Source organism: Cetorhinus maximus, chromosome 1 (assembly GCF_964194155.1).
Source record: "Cetorhinus maximus chromosome 1, sCetMax3.hap1.1, whole genome shotgun sequence".
NCBI lineage: Eukaryota > Metazoa > Chordata > Chondrichthyes > Lamniformes > Cetorhinidae > Cetorhinus > Cetorhinus maximus.
The window spans coordinates 19,150,128-19,169,183 of NC_135879.1; the positions used below are offsets into that span (position 1 = coordinate 19,150,128).

At 43.8% G+C, this 19,056-nt stretch overlaps 1 protein-coding gene across 1 annotated transcript in view; it reads right to left on the reverse strand.

Annotated features, from left to right (window-relative positions):
• The window catches only part of LOC144688852 (uncharacterized), a 582,637-nt gene that overhangs the window by 395,657 nt on the left and 167,924 nt on the right, over nt 1-19,056 (reverse strand). The window lies entirely within an intron of this gene.

Here is a 19,056-nt window from a genome sequence, read left to right on the forward strand (position 1 = left end):
GCCCTTCATCTAATTACTCATATCAAACAAATCCTGAGGAAGGTATGAATGAATTGGTGCCAGAGCAAGTTCCAATAATGAGCTTACACTGCACTTAGCTTCAAAACACAGCGTAATCTGCCACTATCCATAAGGCTTTAATTTTAAATAGTTTTATATTTTTAGAAGTTACGAAAAGCAATTTTATTGACAACGGGCTGTGTACGTTGAATGTCCCTTATTATAAGGTGGTGTGGTGGAACAATGACAGATGGTATCTGGATGGTGCAGTTCATGGTCTGTTACAGCCAGTTAAGGTGACTGTGACCTCTGGCATACACTTGAAGTTCAGCATTAATGCAATGATAGCAGTACAGCAATGAATTCAATGTAAGACTCTTGTCAAGCTGCCTGAATAATTGGTTTATACTTTAGAAGGCCTACCATGATATCTGCTGATAACATTTCCAAGCTATGAGTAAAACGGTGTGAAATATTCACAATGCTTAAATGGCACAGATGGGCAGAGAAGACAGAAGTGTGTTATCCAAAGGCCAATTACAGGACAGCAATTTAAAATTTAATATTTCTGTTTCCCTCTTATTTGTTTACTTTTTTGTGAATATCTTGACTTTACACGTAATAGATTGTACACATTTTTGCACTGACCTAGTCAGGCTATGAAATCTGTCAAGAAGTATGATCATCATTTACTAGTTAAAATGCATTTTGAGCCCATCGTTCAAAATTCTTGCACGTGAAATACGTTATTTGAATCCATTAGGCCAAACAACAGATTGAAGAGAGTATCAAGAATCAAGTTCCTTTTCCAAACTGATCTTTTCTTTATGCGGGGATATATAACTAAGTCAGGAATAAATTACTTTGTTATCTGTCTTCTTTGTTTATCCTCCAAAGACAAATTAAAAGACAAGTTCCCCTCCAAGCCACACACTACCCTGACTTGGAAATATATCGCCGTTCTTTCACTGTCGCTAGGTCAAAATCCTGGAACTCCCTCCCTAACAGCACTGTGGATGTACCTACACCACATGGACTGCAGCAGTTCAAGAAGGCAGCTCATCACCACCATCTCAAGGGCAATTAGGTGTGGGCAATAAATGCTGGCCTAGCCAGAGATGCCCACATCCTGTGAAAGGGATAAAAAAAAATTAAAAGACTGTCTACACATGAAACAAACTATGGGGGCCAGTCACTACCACTCTTACAGTACGTATAGAAGCACTACATAACAAGTCTGTTGGACCCAAAGATTAGTTAATTGTGTAAAGCACTTGTCCAAAACTTAATATGATGCACTAAAAGTGTCATTGTGTGATAACTATTTGGACACCATAAAACATTTAAAGGCATTTTCTCCATTTTATGGGTGGAAAGGCATTCTTAGTAGATCTTTGACCAATTTTGAGGAGTAAAACAACTAACTCTCAGCTGAATCACTCTCCGTGACAACTGAGTCTCCTATGCGTGGAAGACATCCGATCAGAATTGAGAAAGCCTGCTTTCATGGAAGTCTCCATGAACTACTTGACAAGTAGTTGTCGAACATTTTGTAAATTGAAAAGAAAATGTTGCTTTTAGGTGCAAATGGAAAAATGCTTATTGTTATGACCGATGCAGTTGGTAAAGCTGAGTTATTTAAAAATCCCAGAGTCATAACCTATAATTTTGAGTGAAGAGATACTGCCAGACCTGCTGAGTTTTTCCAGGTAATTCGATTTTTGTTTTATAATTTTAAGTGGTATGTTTGAGATGCGACTCTAAATTCAGGAATCAGACCATTAGTTCTCAAGGCTTTACATTAAACTAATTGAAACATTTTATTAATTTACACAGGTTAAAATATATACACATGACTTCAAATTACTACTATCATAACTTTTAACAAATTTCCAAACTAATCTCCATTAAGGCAACAGCAACCCATAGACTTAACCAAACACCAGGCAAAATATTTTCACCTTACAAATTCAAAATGAGGCTCTTTTCACTGTGGAGCCAGTTGGAGGCTTACAGCTGCCTTTTGATCTTACATTGCATCTGCTCTGCACACCCAAAAACTGCTGAAGTTACACCTACCACCACTGATTGAATTCAAATTTTCATCGTCTCACCAGCCTCTTTGAACTTCACCTTTTAACAATGAAACCCCTTTCACAGTACACAATTTTATTAGCAATATAAACATATTGCTTGGTAGCCGCTAGAAAGGTGTCAAATTTTCACCCCACTTCTTGAATGCTCTATTCAAAAAATGCAAATACACTCTACTTCTGTTTACATCTCAAACTAGTATATGTGAAAGCACCCAGACTAGTTGACTTTAACCTAATTAAGACACACCCGCAGACTAAACCTCTATTTTAAAAGAAAAATGTTTTCCAAAATATTATATACATTAATAGCTTCATGACACGTATTTATGCATTTCTTGCAAAAATTATATTCAATGAGTGCCTCTGGTTACTTGCATGTCTGCAAACTATTCAAAGCACATGATGTGACCTATTATTAGAGAGCATGGGGGTTGGGAAATGTTTGAATAAAAGAACTAACATACAACACAATAAAGTGTCAAACATGAATGTTGCTTGGCACTTATCAACCCAAACCTAAATGTTATCCATGTCTTGCTGCATGTGGGGTATCGACTGCTTCAGTATCTGAGGAGTTTCAAATAGTACTGAACACCGCACAATCATCAGCCGAACATCCCCACTTCTGATTCTATGATGGAAGGAAGGTCACTGGTGAAGCAGTTGAAGATGGTTGGGCCTAGGACACCACCCTGAGGAACTCCTGCAGCAATATGCTGGGGCTGGTATGACTCCAGCTGGCGGAGGTTTTTCCCTTTGATTCCCATTTAACTCAATTTTACTCCTTGATGCCACACTTGGTCAAATGCTGCCTTGATGGCAAGGGCAGTCACTCTCGCCTCACCCCTGGAATTCAGCTCTTTCGTTCATGTTTGGACCAAGGCTGTAATGATATTTAGAGCAGTGTGGCCCTGGCAGAACACACATGATCTGCTCAGCGAGCACAGGATATAAAAGGGAGCCCAAAGCGATCCGCATTGTACCAGATAGCATTCATTTACACAATTTAGACTGCTGTAGATTCAATAACCATCCTGTTATGCAAGAAACCAGTATTAGTTCAATTTAATCACTTGGTAGTACAGGGCTCGAGCTGCAGAAAAATGAGACATGCTGTCAAACCTTTTCATCTTACACTCATCAGCACAGAATTGCAAGAATACCAAATCCCAAGGGGGACACAATTTATCCTCGATGAGAAGAGGGTTCTAATTGGCTGGCAAGTGGATTCTGATTGGTAGAGGCATTGCCATGGAGAATGCACCAGGGAACAGTAAACTGCCAAGCTTTTGTTCAAATGTAAACGAGGCAAGCTAACTCTGATTGGTCGAGGCGTTGCCATGGGGAATGAACCAGGGAATGGCTGTCCCCCAAGCTTTTGTTTAGTTGAAAAAGGCGCAATATGTAGACCTGTTCTTTCTGTTTGCAAAGCACAGTGCCTTGTGTGTGAATATATGTAGATTTTTAGCAAACATGGCATCTACTGTTGGATCATTTCAAACAGCATGCCCTTCAGCTGTTTGCAACAGACCAAGTACTGACCATACATAACCAGTCTATGCTTGCAAAACTCAGAGTTTGAGTATTGCTGAAAAAAGAGACATGTCAAAGCTTTTCATCTTGCATTTATTAGTACACTTCGCAACAGTACAATATGGGGAAAACAATAATGTATAGTGTATGAGAAGAATGTGCTGACTGGTTGGCAGGTGGATTCTGGTTTGTCAGTTAACTGTCAGTCACCAACAATTGGTGCATTCTCCATGACAACACCTCTTTCAACCAGAGTCCACTTGCCTACTAATCACCACTCTCTTCTCATACAATATAAATTGTTCCCCTTATATTGGTATTCTTGCAAAATGTCCTGATGAGTGCAAGCCGAAAAGCTTTGACATGTCTCTTTTTTCAGTAATACTCCAGTTTTACCACCAAACGACTAAAACTCAGAACACAGTGTCCAACATTCGATGTGATTCCACGATCGGACCACACTTACTAAACAATCCCAATTGTGCTAAGACTTACACTATCAATTTAGGGTTATCAAATGGGCTCGCAATGTGGTGCACTTAAGCATGCTAGAGGTGACATACTTTCACACAAAAGACCCTATCCTTTGCAAACAGAAGAAATATGTCCATGTTTGTGCCTTTTTCAACCAAACAAAAGCTTGGGGGAAAGCCATTCCGTTTCATTCCCCACGGCAATGCCTTGACCAATCAGGAGTCGACTTGCCTGGTTTAAATGTAAACAAAAGCATGGCAGTTAACTGTTCCCTGGTGCATTCCCCATCACAACGTCTCTACCAATCTGAGGCCACTTGCCAACCAACCAGCACTCTCTTCTCATGCAGTATATATTGAGATTTGGTATTCCTGCAAATCTGCCCTGAGTGCAAGATGAAAAGCCTTGAGCAATATTAGTTCCATCTTCCAGCACCTTTCCATAATCACTGTATGTGTTCAAGGTTCATTGCTATGTTCCAGGAAGGTGTAGATCAATGTGCTCATTAAAATAAGAAATGTCAACCCTGAGGAAAGGAACATTGTTATCTTTGTAACCATCAGGTACTCCCAGACAACCCAAAATTCAGAGAAAAACTCTTTTACTCTGATCCTACAACATGCCTGAAATGTGCCTCCTTAAGCAAGTAAAACCAATTGAAATTAATATGATCTGGTACAATGTAAATTTCAATCAGTTCTCTGCACAAGCCAGTTCTCCTCAATGTGAACCTGGATACAATATCCTTCCTTTGTGTTAAATCCAATAGAAAAGAAGGGTGATGTAGGTGCAGAAATCAGGGAGTGGACTGTGATATATTTGAACAAATTAGCATTGAAAGGGAGGAGCTATTAGTGGTTTTAGTATGCTTAAAAATGGATAAATACCCAGGCCCAGATGAACTGTATCCCAGGCTGCTATAGGAGGCAAGGGAGGAGATTGCAAGGGCTCTGACACTAATTTTCAAATCCTCTCTGGTCACAGGGGAGGTGCCAGAAGACTGGAGGACAGCGAGTGTGTAAGGGTAGTAAGAAGGGTAGTAGGGATAAACCAGGTAATTAATTACAGGCCAGTGAGCCTAACATCAGTGGTAGTGAAACTATTGGAAAAAATTCTGAGGGGCAGGATTAATCTCCGCTTGCAGAGGCAAGTATTAATCAGGGATAGTCAGCATGGCTTTGTCACGGGGAGATCATGTCTAACAAATTTGATTGAATTTTTCGAGGAGGTGACTAGTTGTGTAGATGAGGGTAGTGCAGTTGATGTAGTCTACATGGACTTCAGTAAGGCTTTTGACAAGGTCCTACATGGGAGAATAGTCAAGAAGGTAAGAGCCCATGGGATCCAGGGCAATTTGACAAATTGGATCCAAAATCGGCTTATTGGCAGGAGGCAGAGGGTGACGATCGAAGGTTGTTTTTGTGATTGGAAGCCTGTGACGAGTGATGTACCGCGGGATCGGTGCTGGGACCCTTGCTGTTTGTAGTGTACATTAACAATTTAGACATGAACAGAGGAGGTATAACTAGTAAATTCACAGATGACACGAAAATTGGTAGTGAGGAGGAAAGCCTTAGATTACAGGACGATATAGATGGCCTGGTAAGATGGGCAGAGCAGTGGCAAATGGAATTTAATCCTTAGAAGCGTGAGGTGATGTATTTTGGGAGGACTAACATGGCAAGGGAACACACAATGAATGGTAGAAGTACAGAGGGACCTTGGTGTACAGGTCCATAGATCCCTGAAGGCAGCAGCACAGGTAGATAAGGTGGTTAAGAAGGCATATGGGATACTTGCCTTTATTAGCTGAGGCACAGAATATAAGAGCAGGGAGGTTATGTTAGAGCTGTATAAAATCCTAGTTAGGCACAGCTAGAGTACCGTGTGCAGTTCTGGTTGTCACACTATAGGAAGGGTATGATTGCACTAGAGAGGGTGCAGAGGAGATTCACCAGGATGGTGCCTGGGCTGGAGCTTCTCAACTATGAAGAGAGACTGGGTAGGCTAGGATTATTTTCCTTCGAGCAGAGAAGGCTGAAGGGGGACCTGATAGAGGTATACAAAATAATGAGGGGCATAGATAGGAAGAAACTTTTTTCCTTAGCAGACGTGTCAATAACCAGGGAACATAGGTTTAAGGTAAGAGGCGGGAGGTTTAGAGGGGATTTGAGGAAATTTGTTTTCATCCGGAGGGTGGTTGGAATCTGGAACACGCTGCCTGAGGGGGTGGCAGAGGCAGGAACCCTCACAGCATTTAAAAAGTATTTAGATGAGCACTTGAAATGCCACAGCATACAGGGCTACGGGCCAAGTGCTGGAAAATTGGATTAGAATAGATAGATGATAGGTGCTTGATGGCTGGCATGGACACGATGGGCCTGTTTCTGTGCTGTATAACTCCATGACTCTAAAATGAAAGACTAATGCTGATCAATTCTTATGTACCACGTATCAGGCAATTTTAATGAGTGTCATTAACAGAAACCAAGGAGGTTTTCTGTGCATCATTGTAGCCAGGGGAATGTATAGAAGGAACAAAAATCTGGAATGATCATTTTCATGTCCATTTTCTCCCTTTGCCTCCTTGCATTATGTGTGTTCTTCAAGGAAGATGACAGGATAGTGGTCTGTTCCCAGAACTCTAGGACTGCCTAGCTGCAATCACCAATCAAGAGATTTGTTAGAGGGAGATTTTTCTTGAAAATACTAATAATGGAAGGATGTGGGAATAAAAAGAAATATGCAAACTGCTTGGCACCCCTTACAAAGAGATCAGAACACGTAAAATCATTTAATCATAGTATGATACAGCACAGAAGGAGGCCATTCGGCCCATTGTGCCAGTGTGGGCTATTTGATAGAGCTGTTCAATTGTACCCACTTCCTTGCCCACGTATCAAAGCCCTGTATTTTTTTCTTTCGAGGGTTTATCCAATTCACTTTCGAAAGTTACTATTGAATTGACTTCCAGCGTGCATTCCAGATCACAAGAACTAAAGTCTGCATAAAATTTTTTCTCACATCTTGTTCTTCTGACAATCCATTTACATCTTTGCCCTCTGGTTACCAACCCTTCTGCTGCTTCAAACAGCTTCTCCAAATTTACTCTTATCTGAACAGTTCCTGGTTATGAATACCTCAATCAAGTCTCCTCTCAACCTTCCCTGTTTTAAAGGAGAACAATGTCAGCTTCTCCAGGGGCAGAATCTTCTGTCTGTGGGGCGGGCCGGTCAGGAGCGGGCGTAGGCGGGCGCAGAGCCGATTGCTGCTCGCATTTGGCTGCGCGCAGCCATTTTACGTGGGCGGGCCAATTAAGGGCCAGAAGCGCTCAGCGCTACCTGTGCGGGCGGGGAGTGAGGAGGGAGAGTCAGGGCCTGCGCTCTTTCGGGCATGCGCGTGAAAAAGCGCAGAAATCTCCCTGACGCAGCTCTGTGCCTCAGGGAGATTAAGTTCAGTTTGAAACTTTAAAATAAAGAAAGATTGAAATTATTTAGACACGTCCCCTCAAGTGACAGTGTCACATGAGCTGGGACATGTTTACGAAATGTGTAAAAAATATTTATTAATTTAATAAAGCCTTCATGAAGCCTCAACCCGCCCCCACACGCTGAAGAGAGAATTCTGCCCCAGGTTCCTCACGGAGCTGAAATCGCTCACTCTGGGTCTTCTTCAACTTCTGATATAATTTCACTGAATCTCCTCTGTACCCTGTCTAAGGCCTTGATATCCTTACTAAAGTGTGGTACCACTTACTTAGTTGGGGGTCTAATTAATATTTTACAAAGGTTTAGCATAAGCCCCTTGCTTCTGTACTCTATGCCTGTATTAATAAAGCCAAGGATCCCATATAGTATTTTTTTAAATAGCCTTCTCATCTTATCTTGCCATCTTGGAGTATTTGTGTACATACACCAAGGGCAGAATTTTACGGTCCCGTGGATGCGGGGGTGGGGCTGTAAAATGCAGCCAGCCATTCATAAGTCCACTGGCTTCGGCAGGACCGTAAAATCCCGCGGGGGTAAAATTCTGTCCTGGCTCTCTATTCCTGAACCCCCATTAAAATTGTATTCCCTTTCCTCATTCTTCTTACCCAAACATATCACTGCACACTTCTTTGCATTAAGTTTCATCTGTCATGCGTTTGCCCATTTCATCTATGTTCTCCTGAAATCTATGACTATCCTTCTCATTGTTTATCTACACTTCTGAATTCTGTGTCATCGGCAAACTTTGAAATTGTGCCCTGAGTGACCAATGGATGCAGGATTTATGAACATTGGCAGCTTGCTGGATATCTGGCTTTAACATGGAGGTTCCGAACGACACGACACAAGATCCGTTTATTGATTGGGTAATATCCTTTTCTATTTCTGTTGGTTACAGTTGGTTCGGAATGACCACATGCATTGCAACTAATGGTGTCCTGTTGCTATGGGAAGCTGGCAATTGCTGTCTGGATGTTTGCTAGTAAAGCATGGTGCCACATTATAAATGGCTTGCTGCAGGCTTCAGCAGAGCTTCAGTGACACTCCGAAATGCTGTGCTGCAGGAGGGAACAGTTCCATTCTGTCAATTCCCTTGCGGGCAGCCTGGGAAAAATGCAGAAGCATAAAAATCCAGGGCTGAGCCACTTGAAGAGCTCACCCTGCCTTGCCCCTCCTGCTGGTGTCTCAAGATGACAGACTCATTAATCAACTCCTCAGTTGCGACACAAATGTCACATGTGGTGATCCACAGTTACGCCCAGGTAACTGGTTCTGAGGTCGTGGCCACTCTCCTGTCGTCTGTTGCTTGGGGTTATCAATGTTCTGTGGAGCCCGCTTCCCCTCTAGCCCTTTGCTTCCTGCATCCATGCACTGAAACCAGACAGCCATTTGTAGACCTGCTCATCCCACAAATTGCCTCACATTTGCTGCACTGTGGCTGTTTTAACTCCAGCTGAAGCTGAGGGCAGGGAACCAACAGGAACATTTTAGGATATAACAAACAGAGAAACAGGAAGTGTTTCTGCAATAAATTGAGCTTAATGGGTTGACTGCAGCGATAAAATAAAGAATCTTGTTAAAGATTTCTTATTCAATTTCGAGCCAGCAGAGAACTCTGACTCCCATGTGTATTTGCTATGATTACGTTAAATTTAACTGTCTTGTATGAGGCTTTGTATCTACTGCAATGGACATCAACCCAAAACCAGAGCAACAAAACAACACCCTGTTTTATCACGGAAACCTAAAACTCAAGAGGAGGCCATTTGGCCTTTCATGTCTATGCCAGCTTTTTGATAGAACTATCTAATTAGTCCCACTCCCAACTCTTTCCCTTGTTAACGGCAAGTAGCTTTTCACAGCCGTAAGCATTCAGTACAATCATCTGACTGCTGTGTCTGCTGCCATGACATCATGTAGTGTATTCTAACAAGGGGGGAGAAAAGCAAATCCTATCAGAGATGGCGATGTTTCAATGTATAAGACAGAGACAGGCAAGGAGAAGTCTTCATTGAGCCACGATCAGAAAAATAAAGACAATTTTTTTTTTATTTAGAAGGGTGCCGTTTTCTCTTAGTTGTTCATGAGATGTGGGTATCACTGTCTAGGCCAGCATTTTTATTGCTCTTCCCTAATTGTCCTTGAGAAGGTGGTGGTGTGTTGCCTTCTTGAACCACTGCAGTCCATGTATTGTAGGAACACCCACAGCACTGTTAAGAAGGGAGTTCCAGGATTTTGACCCAGCGACAGTGAAGGAACAGCGACATAATTCTAAGTCAGGATGGTGTGTGACTTGGAGGGCAACTTGCAGGTGGTGGTGCTCCCATGCATCTGCTGCTCTTGTCCTTCCAGGTGGCATAGGTCACAGGTTTGGAAAGTGCTGTAAGGGAGCCTTGATGAGTTGCTGCAGTGCATCTTGCTGATGGTACATACTGCTGCTACTGTGTGTCGGTGGGGGAGGGAGTGAATGGGAGACTGATGCTGACCCTTTAAGACCCTTAAAGGGGTAAAGTAAAGCATCTTAAGCGAGCCCTGTAATATGGAAAGTTGCAACTATCTGCTAACCAGCTGCAGGTAAATGCTAGTACTTGGGCTAAGAGCTGTGAGAAAGAGAGATACATGTGAGTTATCTTAATCCCTTAAATCACCTGTCCATGAACTATAGTTCAGCTGAACACAACTGAATCCTCCATGTTGTATGCAATAGCTACAGTGTTTATTTTCACTCTTGGATTGTGGGAGTAGCTGATAAAGCCAGCTTTTATCATTCATCCCTACATGTCCTAAGAAGACTTTCTTCTTGGACTGCTGTAGTCTGTGCGGTGAAGGTATGTCTACAATACTTTTCACTGTGGAGTTCCAAGACTCTAAATCTGAATAATAATATGTGCCTAACTCAGTCTGAGTGTGACATGGAGAAGAATAGAGGTCATATGTTTTTATGCTCCTGCTGCCCTTGTCCTTCTAGGTGTTGCAGGTTATGGCTCTAGGAAAAGTCTTGGCGAGTTGCTGTCTTGCATCCTGTGGACACCACAGCCATGGTCTGGCAGTGGCAGTGGGAGTGAAACCTTAGTCTTTGTGAAGTGCCTTTATCCTTGATGCTGCTGCAACTCCAACTATCTAGGCAAGTGGAGAGTATTCCATCACATACTTGGTTTTTGCCTTGTAGATGAACAAGAGGTTTGGTCAGTCATGAGGTGAGCCATTTTCTGCAGAATATCTAACTCCTGAGCTAATTTAGTAGCCACAGCATTTATGCAGTTGGTTTCTGGTCAATTTTGATTCCCAAATGTTGCAGTTGGAGTCAATTAGAGTAATGCCTTTCAATATTATGGGGATGCGGTTAGGCTCTCTTGTTGGAGATGGTCATTGCCCCAAAGCTCAAATTTTGCTTGCCACTTATCAGCCTGAGCTTGGACATTGTCCAGGTCTTGCTAGAAGCAGACATGAACTTCTTCATTGTCAGAGAAATTGAGAAGGAAGCTGAACACTGCAATCATCAGCAAACAGCCCCACATTTGAGCTTATGATGGAAGGCAGGTCATTGGTGAAGCAACTGAGGATGGTTGGCCCTAGGATGCAGCTCTGAAGAACTTGAACTGCGATGCCCTGAACTTGAGATGATTTGCCTCTAACACCCACATACAAGACAATAATCATCCGACAGGCACACAAAATATTTGAGTCATCAGACTGTTCTTGGATATTCTGGGCTAAATAGTGGGAAAGTTGCAACTAATTTAATCCATCTCTTGCAGCATGTGTTTTCATATACACACACTGTATCTTGTGAGGGGACTACACCCTCACACTACATTTTTATAAAAAATATATAGATATTCTCATGGCAATTTCTAAAATTTTAAAAACTGGATGAAGACCTTTGAAAATGGCTGAATCTATGCCTGTCTGTGACCCCTGAACAAAAGAAGCTACCTGGCAATATCGGGGAAACTCACATTATTATTTCTGGGGAGCCACTAGCGACCCACTATGGGCTGCACAGGCCAAATTCAAAGTGACCTATACAAAGGCCATCTGCATTTCATAACCCAGGCTGGCCAACAGGAGTCTGCTCATCTGCTAAGACATAGGGCCCTGCAACCTTCCTTTCAATTCTTAATGGTTGAGACATTTTACCAATCTCAGGGACCCAGATGAGGGTTACACATCTGCACATTGCCAGAGACAATGTGGAGAAGTGGGGGTCATGTGGCATGGATCTCTGGCTTGTGGAACCAGTAATATTGCCTTGCTGAACTGAAAAGCTCGGTCTGCTGTTTACCATCTAACTGGCAGCCTCACAGAAAAGGAGCTCTGCCTTGGTTGTGCACCTGGCCCCATCTACGCTGCTTCTGCTGGAAATTCTGCATCATTGCCTACAAGACTGATTCAACTCTGCATGCCTGTCTCATCGTGTAAAGTCAATGCTACCAGAAAAGTGAATTACTCAGCATTGGTTTTCAACCACTGACCTCAATGAAGGAATACCTCTTTGGACTTTGATTCTGAACTCTGGAACCCACATGAAACAATATTTCTTTTCTCTGTGGTCTCCGCACTATAAATCTTTCTTTTCTCTGTCCCTCTTTTTACTATCTGAAAGTGGGGTGGGGGGGGGGGGGATTGCAAACCCTCTTTCATGTTTTGAGTGTGTGCAAATAAACTAACCCTTTGAGTTCATCCTATTTTAAGTTTGCTGTGGGGCTATTAATGGAAAATTGGATCATGCCAAATCTGAAGGGTTGGGAAATACACCACTGTTTGTAAAGAGGGAAACAAATCAAAACACCTTTATGTTTACTGGTGGGTAGTGAGAGGGGAAATTAGTGCTGTTTAAATTAACAACCTCCTGTCAGTAACAGTATATATACTCACATATACCCCTATGGATAACTAATGTATCCATATTTATAACTGTAAAAGACCAGATAGATAACTGCACAGTGCATTGGGTCTAGCAGAACAAAGCTGCCAAAGGAAAGATCAAGGTCAGTCAATTTAAACTGTTATGAATCATAATCCACATACTGGTGAGATCAAAAGAAGCTGAACAAGCTTTGTTATCCACCCATTACTGTGTCTGCATTCTGACATAATGGTCACAGAATATTTTTAAGATCGGCTATTCTAGTCAGGTCTTCTCCAACACATTATTCCAGGTCCACTGCGCTATCAAAGCTCCAGTGTAACTGGAGTAGAATGATAACAACAGTGGAGTTCTTTTTGAAATATCCCATATATTTGCAACTGTTTCATATTAAGTTAAACCTTTAACCTCTCCCTTTGTTCTTTTGGTGATAATTTTAAACTTACGCCTTGTAATTACTGTCTAACCGACCTGCAGAAATAATGGGCTGAATTTTCCTGGTTGCCTGACTCCAAGCTGGGAGGCTGGAGGACTGGCAAAATAACAGGGGGAGGCACAGGGGGAATCCCGACGTCCTCCCCTGTCATGCCATGTTGCCAATGGCAGGAGACTTGACAGCTTGATCGCCCGGAACTTAAGTGGCCAATTAAGGGCCACTTCTCACCTCCGTGGGCATTTTCTCTGCATCAGGAGGGCCCGCCACCACCTGGGGAGGTCATCAGGTGAAACCCGGGAGCCTCACTGCAGGCTCCAGCGAGGGCACTCCACTCCATGGCCCACAGAGGGACCCCCAGCGGCAATGGCCGCCCCTGCAGCAACAGCACCGCCAGTGCTCAACAGCGCATCCTCCCAGCCAAGCCCTGGCATCTCCCAACCCAACTCACCTCTCTTAGAGTGTGCCCCACCACCGAGACATCTTCTCCATGGACCTGTAGTCTCAGCGCTGGCCACTGCGGGTGGTGATGTTGCTGGGAATGCCAAGTTGCCACCCTCTGGTTAGGCCAGCAGCTCTTGGAGGGGTGGGCTGCTTCCAATATGCTGCCCAGGGACACGCCACCGGCTCAAGTGGGTTCAGATCCCGCATTCAGCCCCAGAGGCAGGACTTCACCTTCAGCAGAGAAATTCAGCCCAGTGTTTCCTTATCAAAGCCCCTTCTAGAATCATGGATTCATTACGGCATAAAATAAGGGCATGCCGCCCATCTTAATTTTTAAAATTTCTAACAAAACTTTTAATCTTCAGTGATCTAACGAAAAGAACAAGGAGAAGGTTTATCATCATTTCCCATCCCCACCTCATGTCCACGCACCAGACAATAGTCAACTTGAAAATACGGAGTGGATCCTTTGTTGAACTGGAGTCTGCCCCATTTCCTGGCCTATGCACAGCAATTCTGCTGGGCTTCAGCAGGTCTGGATTAGAATATCAGGCTCCGTGTTTTGATGCAACACAAATAGTCCCTCATTAGTTTAAGATCCTATACTTGCAAACAAAATCTTACACTAATGGTCCATCAATGCACCCATCTAAGCTCTCAGAAGTTTAACTATTAATTTTCAACTGCTGTCAAACCTCAATTCACCACAGTTTCAATCTACCATCCAAAGAAAATCATATGTATTTAAATCAGCAAACTTACTTTGCTGCTTCTCAAGCCAAATTTCATGGGGATAAATGGAAACCTTTTCTGTCCCACAGGTCTAGTAAACACCGAAGACAATAGGGAGGGGAATTTTATTACAACGACCAGCATTCTAGTATTCCCATTATTACCCAATTGAACAGCTTTAGTCTACTCACGCGCATCCCCTGTGACAGGTCATGCAATAAAAATTCTGCTGATTGAAGTTTTAACTCAGGCTTATAAGCTGTTTCAGGTTTAGAAAAATATATTTTCCCATCTGAAATATCTATTTTCTGCAGGATAAGAGATCATTTAGAACAGACCAAATTGAATGGCATATCAGCTGAATGATGATATATCAGATGCCCGGTACAGTAAAGAGCTCTCTAAACAGAAGAAAATCACTTAAAAGCTCTCTGCCATAATAATCCACTCTCTCTAAATTAGGTGTGACGTACCCCGGGTGGGCTATGCCTGGTTTGACTTGTCGGTTCAAATTATTGGCATTGGCCTGATGTGCCCCCAGTACAGGCTGGCTTCTTGACAACACTTGCTCCCAGGATCTGGCGCAGAGAGCCCCAAAAAGGTCTGAAGCAGCTCTGCCTGCTGACTGAAGGCCAAAACGCTAGACAGAAACCCTTCAGCCCTGAGGATCCATTGGACGTCTGCAAAAATAAAATTGACTCACAGGGCTGGATTTTTTCCTTCTTCAGGTGGGCCCGGGAAAGGCCGTGAAACGGACCGCCACCCACAGTCAGTCGCCGACCGCAATTTCATGCTGGCTGGCCAATTAAAGGCCAGCCAGGGTGAAATGCCCGCTGAGAGCCTCAGCGCGGCCAGGTGTGGGGGTGGGGGTGGGAGGAGTCCGAGCGCTGAAGTCTGCGCATGTGTTGGGGGCAGTGCACACTGAGAGCTCCCTGAAGACACAGGGCTGCCTCAGGGAGCTGAAGAACTTTAAAACGAAAAATAATGATCTTACAAATGATATAAACATGTCCCCACTTCTGAATCAGTCACATGAAGAGGAACATGTTAAAAATGATGTTTAAAATTTTTTATTGTTTATTTATTCGTGCTGCCAACTCTCACGCACGCCTGCCGACTGAAAGATCACGATGGCGTCAGGATGATCGCCGAGTGACATCGCGCGCTATTTTACTCAGGTCGGGCGTGTGCCCACCCACGGGACGAAAAGTTCTGCCTATAACTTTTCGGTTCTCTTCATCTTGTTGCCTACCCCTCACAGTGATCCTCTGCACAATCTGAAAGAGCTGGGCATAAAGGCAAACAAGAGCCTCTCTTGGCCTTTGTGCCTGAGTGCCCTCCCAGAGAACCTGGAGGAAGGTTAGCAGGAAAAGACCCTCATCATTTACATGGAAATCTTTTACCTATAACTGTTGTCAGTGCAGGCAATCACCTCCCCTCCTCCGTGAAATCCCATGACAATGTAAAGTGGGTGGAGATTCTCCATCTTTGTTACAATTCATACAAATTCTGTGTCAACATTGCTGAAGATGCCATATTATTCCTGCACTGATGTTTCACTGGATCTCTGCAAGCTGTATCAATGAACCTTTTGAAACCAGATATTGGTACTGATCAATGTGCAACTTTTATTCAAGTTTAGCTATTGCCTGGCGATAACAAAACAACAGGATACTAAGGGGAGAGGGTGGCATAGTGGTATTGTCGCTGGACAAGTAATCCAGAGACCCAGTGTAATGCTCTGGGGACCTGGATTCAAATCCTGCCATGGCAGCTGGTGAGATTTGAATTCAATAAAAAAATCTGGAACTAAAAGTCTAATGATGGCCATGAAAGGGTGTAGAATGTACCACCACCATATCCACCACCAAGAGTGACTTGGTAGCACCACTACTGACCAAGCAGGCCAAGTGGTGAGGGAACCAATAAGATACTTAACCTCATCCTCAACAACCTGCCTGTCATAGATGCTTCTGTCCATGACAGTATCGGTAGGAGTGGCCACCAACCATTCCTTGTGGAGATAAAGTCCTGTCTTTACATTAAGGATACCCTCCATCATGTTGTGTGGTACTACCACCATGCTGAATGGGATAGATTTTGAACAAATCGAGCAACTCAAGACTGGGCAACTATGAGGCACTGTGGGCCACCAGCAGCTGCAGAATTGTACTCAACCACAATCTGTAACCTCATGGCCCCAGCATATCCCCTACTCCACCATTACCACCAAGCCAAGGGATCAACCCTGGTTCAATGAACAGTGCAAGAGGGCATGCCAGGAGCAGAATCAGGCATACCTAAAAATGAGGTGTCAAACTAGTGAAGCTATAACACAGGACTACTTGCATGCCAAACAACTTAAGCCACAAGTGATAGACAGAGCTAAGCGATTCCACAACCAGCAGATCAGATCTAAGCTCTGCAGTCCTACCACATCCAGTCATGAATGGTGGTGGAAAATTAAACAACTCACTGGAGGAGGAGGCTCCACAAATATCCCCACCCTCAATGATGGGGGAGCCCAGCACATTAGTGCAAAAGATCAATTTGAAGCATTTGCACCAATCTTTAGCCAGAAGTGGGTGATCCATCTCGGCCTCGTCTGGAGGTCCCCAGCATCACAGGTGCCAGTCTTCAGCCAACTCGGTTCACTCCACGTGATATCAAGAAACAGCTGAAGGCATTGGATACTGCAAAGGCTATGGGCCCTGACAATATTCCGGCAATAGCACTGAAGACTTGTGTTCCAGAACTTGCCGCACCCCAGCCAAGTTTTTCCAGTACAGCTACAACACTGGCATCTAACCAGTAATGTGGAGAATTGCTGAGGTATATCCTGCACACAAAAAGCAGGACAAATCCAACCCGGTCAATTAGCCCCCACCAGTCTACTCTCCATCATCAGGAGTGTGATGGAAGGGGTCATCAACAGTGCTATCATGCGGCACTTGCTTAGCAATAACCTGCTCACTGACGCTCAGTTTGGGTTCCAGAAGGGCCACTCAGCTCCTGACCTCATTACAGCCTTAATTCAAACATGGACGAAAGAGCTGAACTCCCGAGGTGAGATGAGAGTGACCGCCCTTCACATCATGGCAGCATTTGACCGAGTGCGGTATAAGGAGCCCTAGCAAAACTGGAGGCAATGAGAATCAGGGGGAAAGCTCTCCATTGGTGGGAGTCATACCTAGCACAAAGGAAGATGGTTGTGGTTATTGGAGGTCAGTCATCTTAGCTCCAGGATATCACTGCAGGAGTTCCTCAGGGTAGTGTCCTGGCTCAACCATCTTCAGCTGCTTCATCAATGACCTTCCTTCCATCATAAGGTCAGAAGTGGAGATTTTCACTGATGATTGCACAATGTTCAGCACCATTCACGACTCCTCAGATACTGAAGTAGTCCATGTCCAAATGCAGCAAGACCTGGACAATATCCAGGCTTGGGCTGACAAGTGACAAGTAACATTCGCCCCACACAAGTGCCAGAAAATGAGCATCTCCAACAAGAGAGAATCTAACCATCATCCTCTGATATTCAATGGTTTTACCATCGCTGATTCCCCCACTATCAACATCCTGGGAGTTACCATTGACTAGAAACTGAACTGGACCAACCATATAAATATTGTGGCTACAAGAGCAGGTCAGAGGCTATGAATCCTGTGGTGAGTGACTCACCTCCTGACTCCCCAAAGCCTGTCTGCCATCTAGAAGGCACAAGTCAGGAGTGTGATGGAATACTCTCCACTTGCCTGGATGAGTGCAACTCCAACTACACTCAAGAAGCTCGATACCATCCAGGACAAAGCAGCCCACACGATTGACACCCCAACCACAAACATATACTCCCTCCACCACCGACACACAGTGGCAACAGTGTGTACCATCTAATGAGACACTGCAGGAACTCACCAAGGCTCCTTAGATAGCACCTTCCAAACCAATGACTGCTACCACCTAGAAGGACAAGGGCAGTAAACACATGAGAACACCACTGCCTGGAAATTCCCCTCCAAGCCACACACTACCCTGACTTGGAAATATATCACCATTCCTTCACTGTCGCTGGGTCAAAATCCTGGAACTCCCTCCCTAACAGCACTGTGAATATACCTACACCACATGAACTGCAGCGGTTCAAGAAGGCAGCTCACCACCACCTTCTCAAGGGCAACTAGGGATTGGCAATAAATGCTGACCTAGCCAGTGATGCCCACATCCCATGAATGAATAAATAAAAAGGATACTGACATGAAATGGCTGTTGAAGTTGTAAATAGCCAATCATTTTAAGCTGAAAGTGGGTGAGCTGAAAGCTTCCTTTGCATTTAGAAAACATTTTCTTTTTTGCTCAGGTAACAAGGATGTCAGAAATTGCAGAGATGCCACTTGAGGTTTCTGTGGTTGAATTTGCTTCAACATTTTGTACTGCCTTTGATTCTGTGTCTGAACTCAACTTAAGAGTTGTTTTCCATACATACTCCTGTAACTAGATGGCATAGCTGTGTGCTCATTACATCGTTCCAACCAATACTATTAGAATATCTGCGATGGTATTAGCATCCTAGATTCTGCTTCTTATCTCCTGGCCACCTCAAACCAGCACCACTGCAGTTGGGTCTCCATTAATGTTATTTCGAGCCAACTATTGGGAAACAGGTATCTGGGAAATGGCCCCGAGGTGGAGGGGGCTGGACCTGCTGAGGCCAGTGTGATGGCCCACCGCCAGAAGGAACTTTCAAACTCTCATGCCGAATGGTCATCCAACAGCTTACTAACTCTTAGCAGGAAAAAATGTTTGTTTTCCCTCATGATATATATGTGGTGACTAAGGGAGAGAAGGAAAGGAATTTTACTGATTTGAACAATCATGCTTTCTCAATTACAAACATTTATACCTTAATCTTGACAAAAAACAAAGCAAGGATTCCTTAAACCGGTACATATTATAAAGAGGAATATAACCTGGACTGGAAGAAAGGAG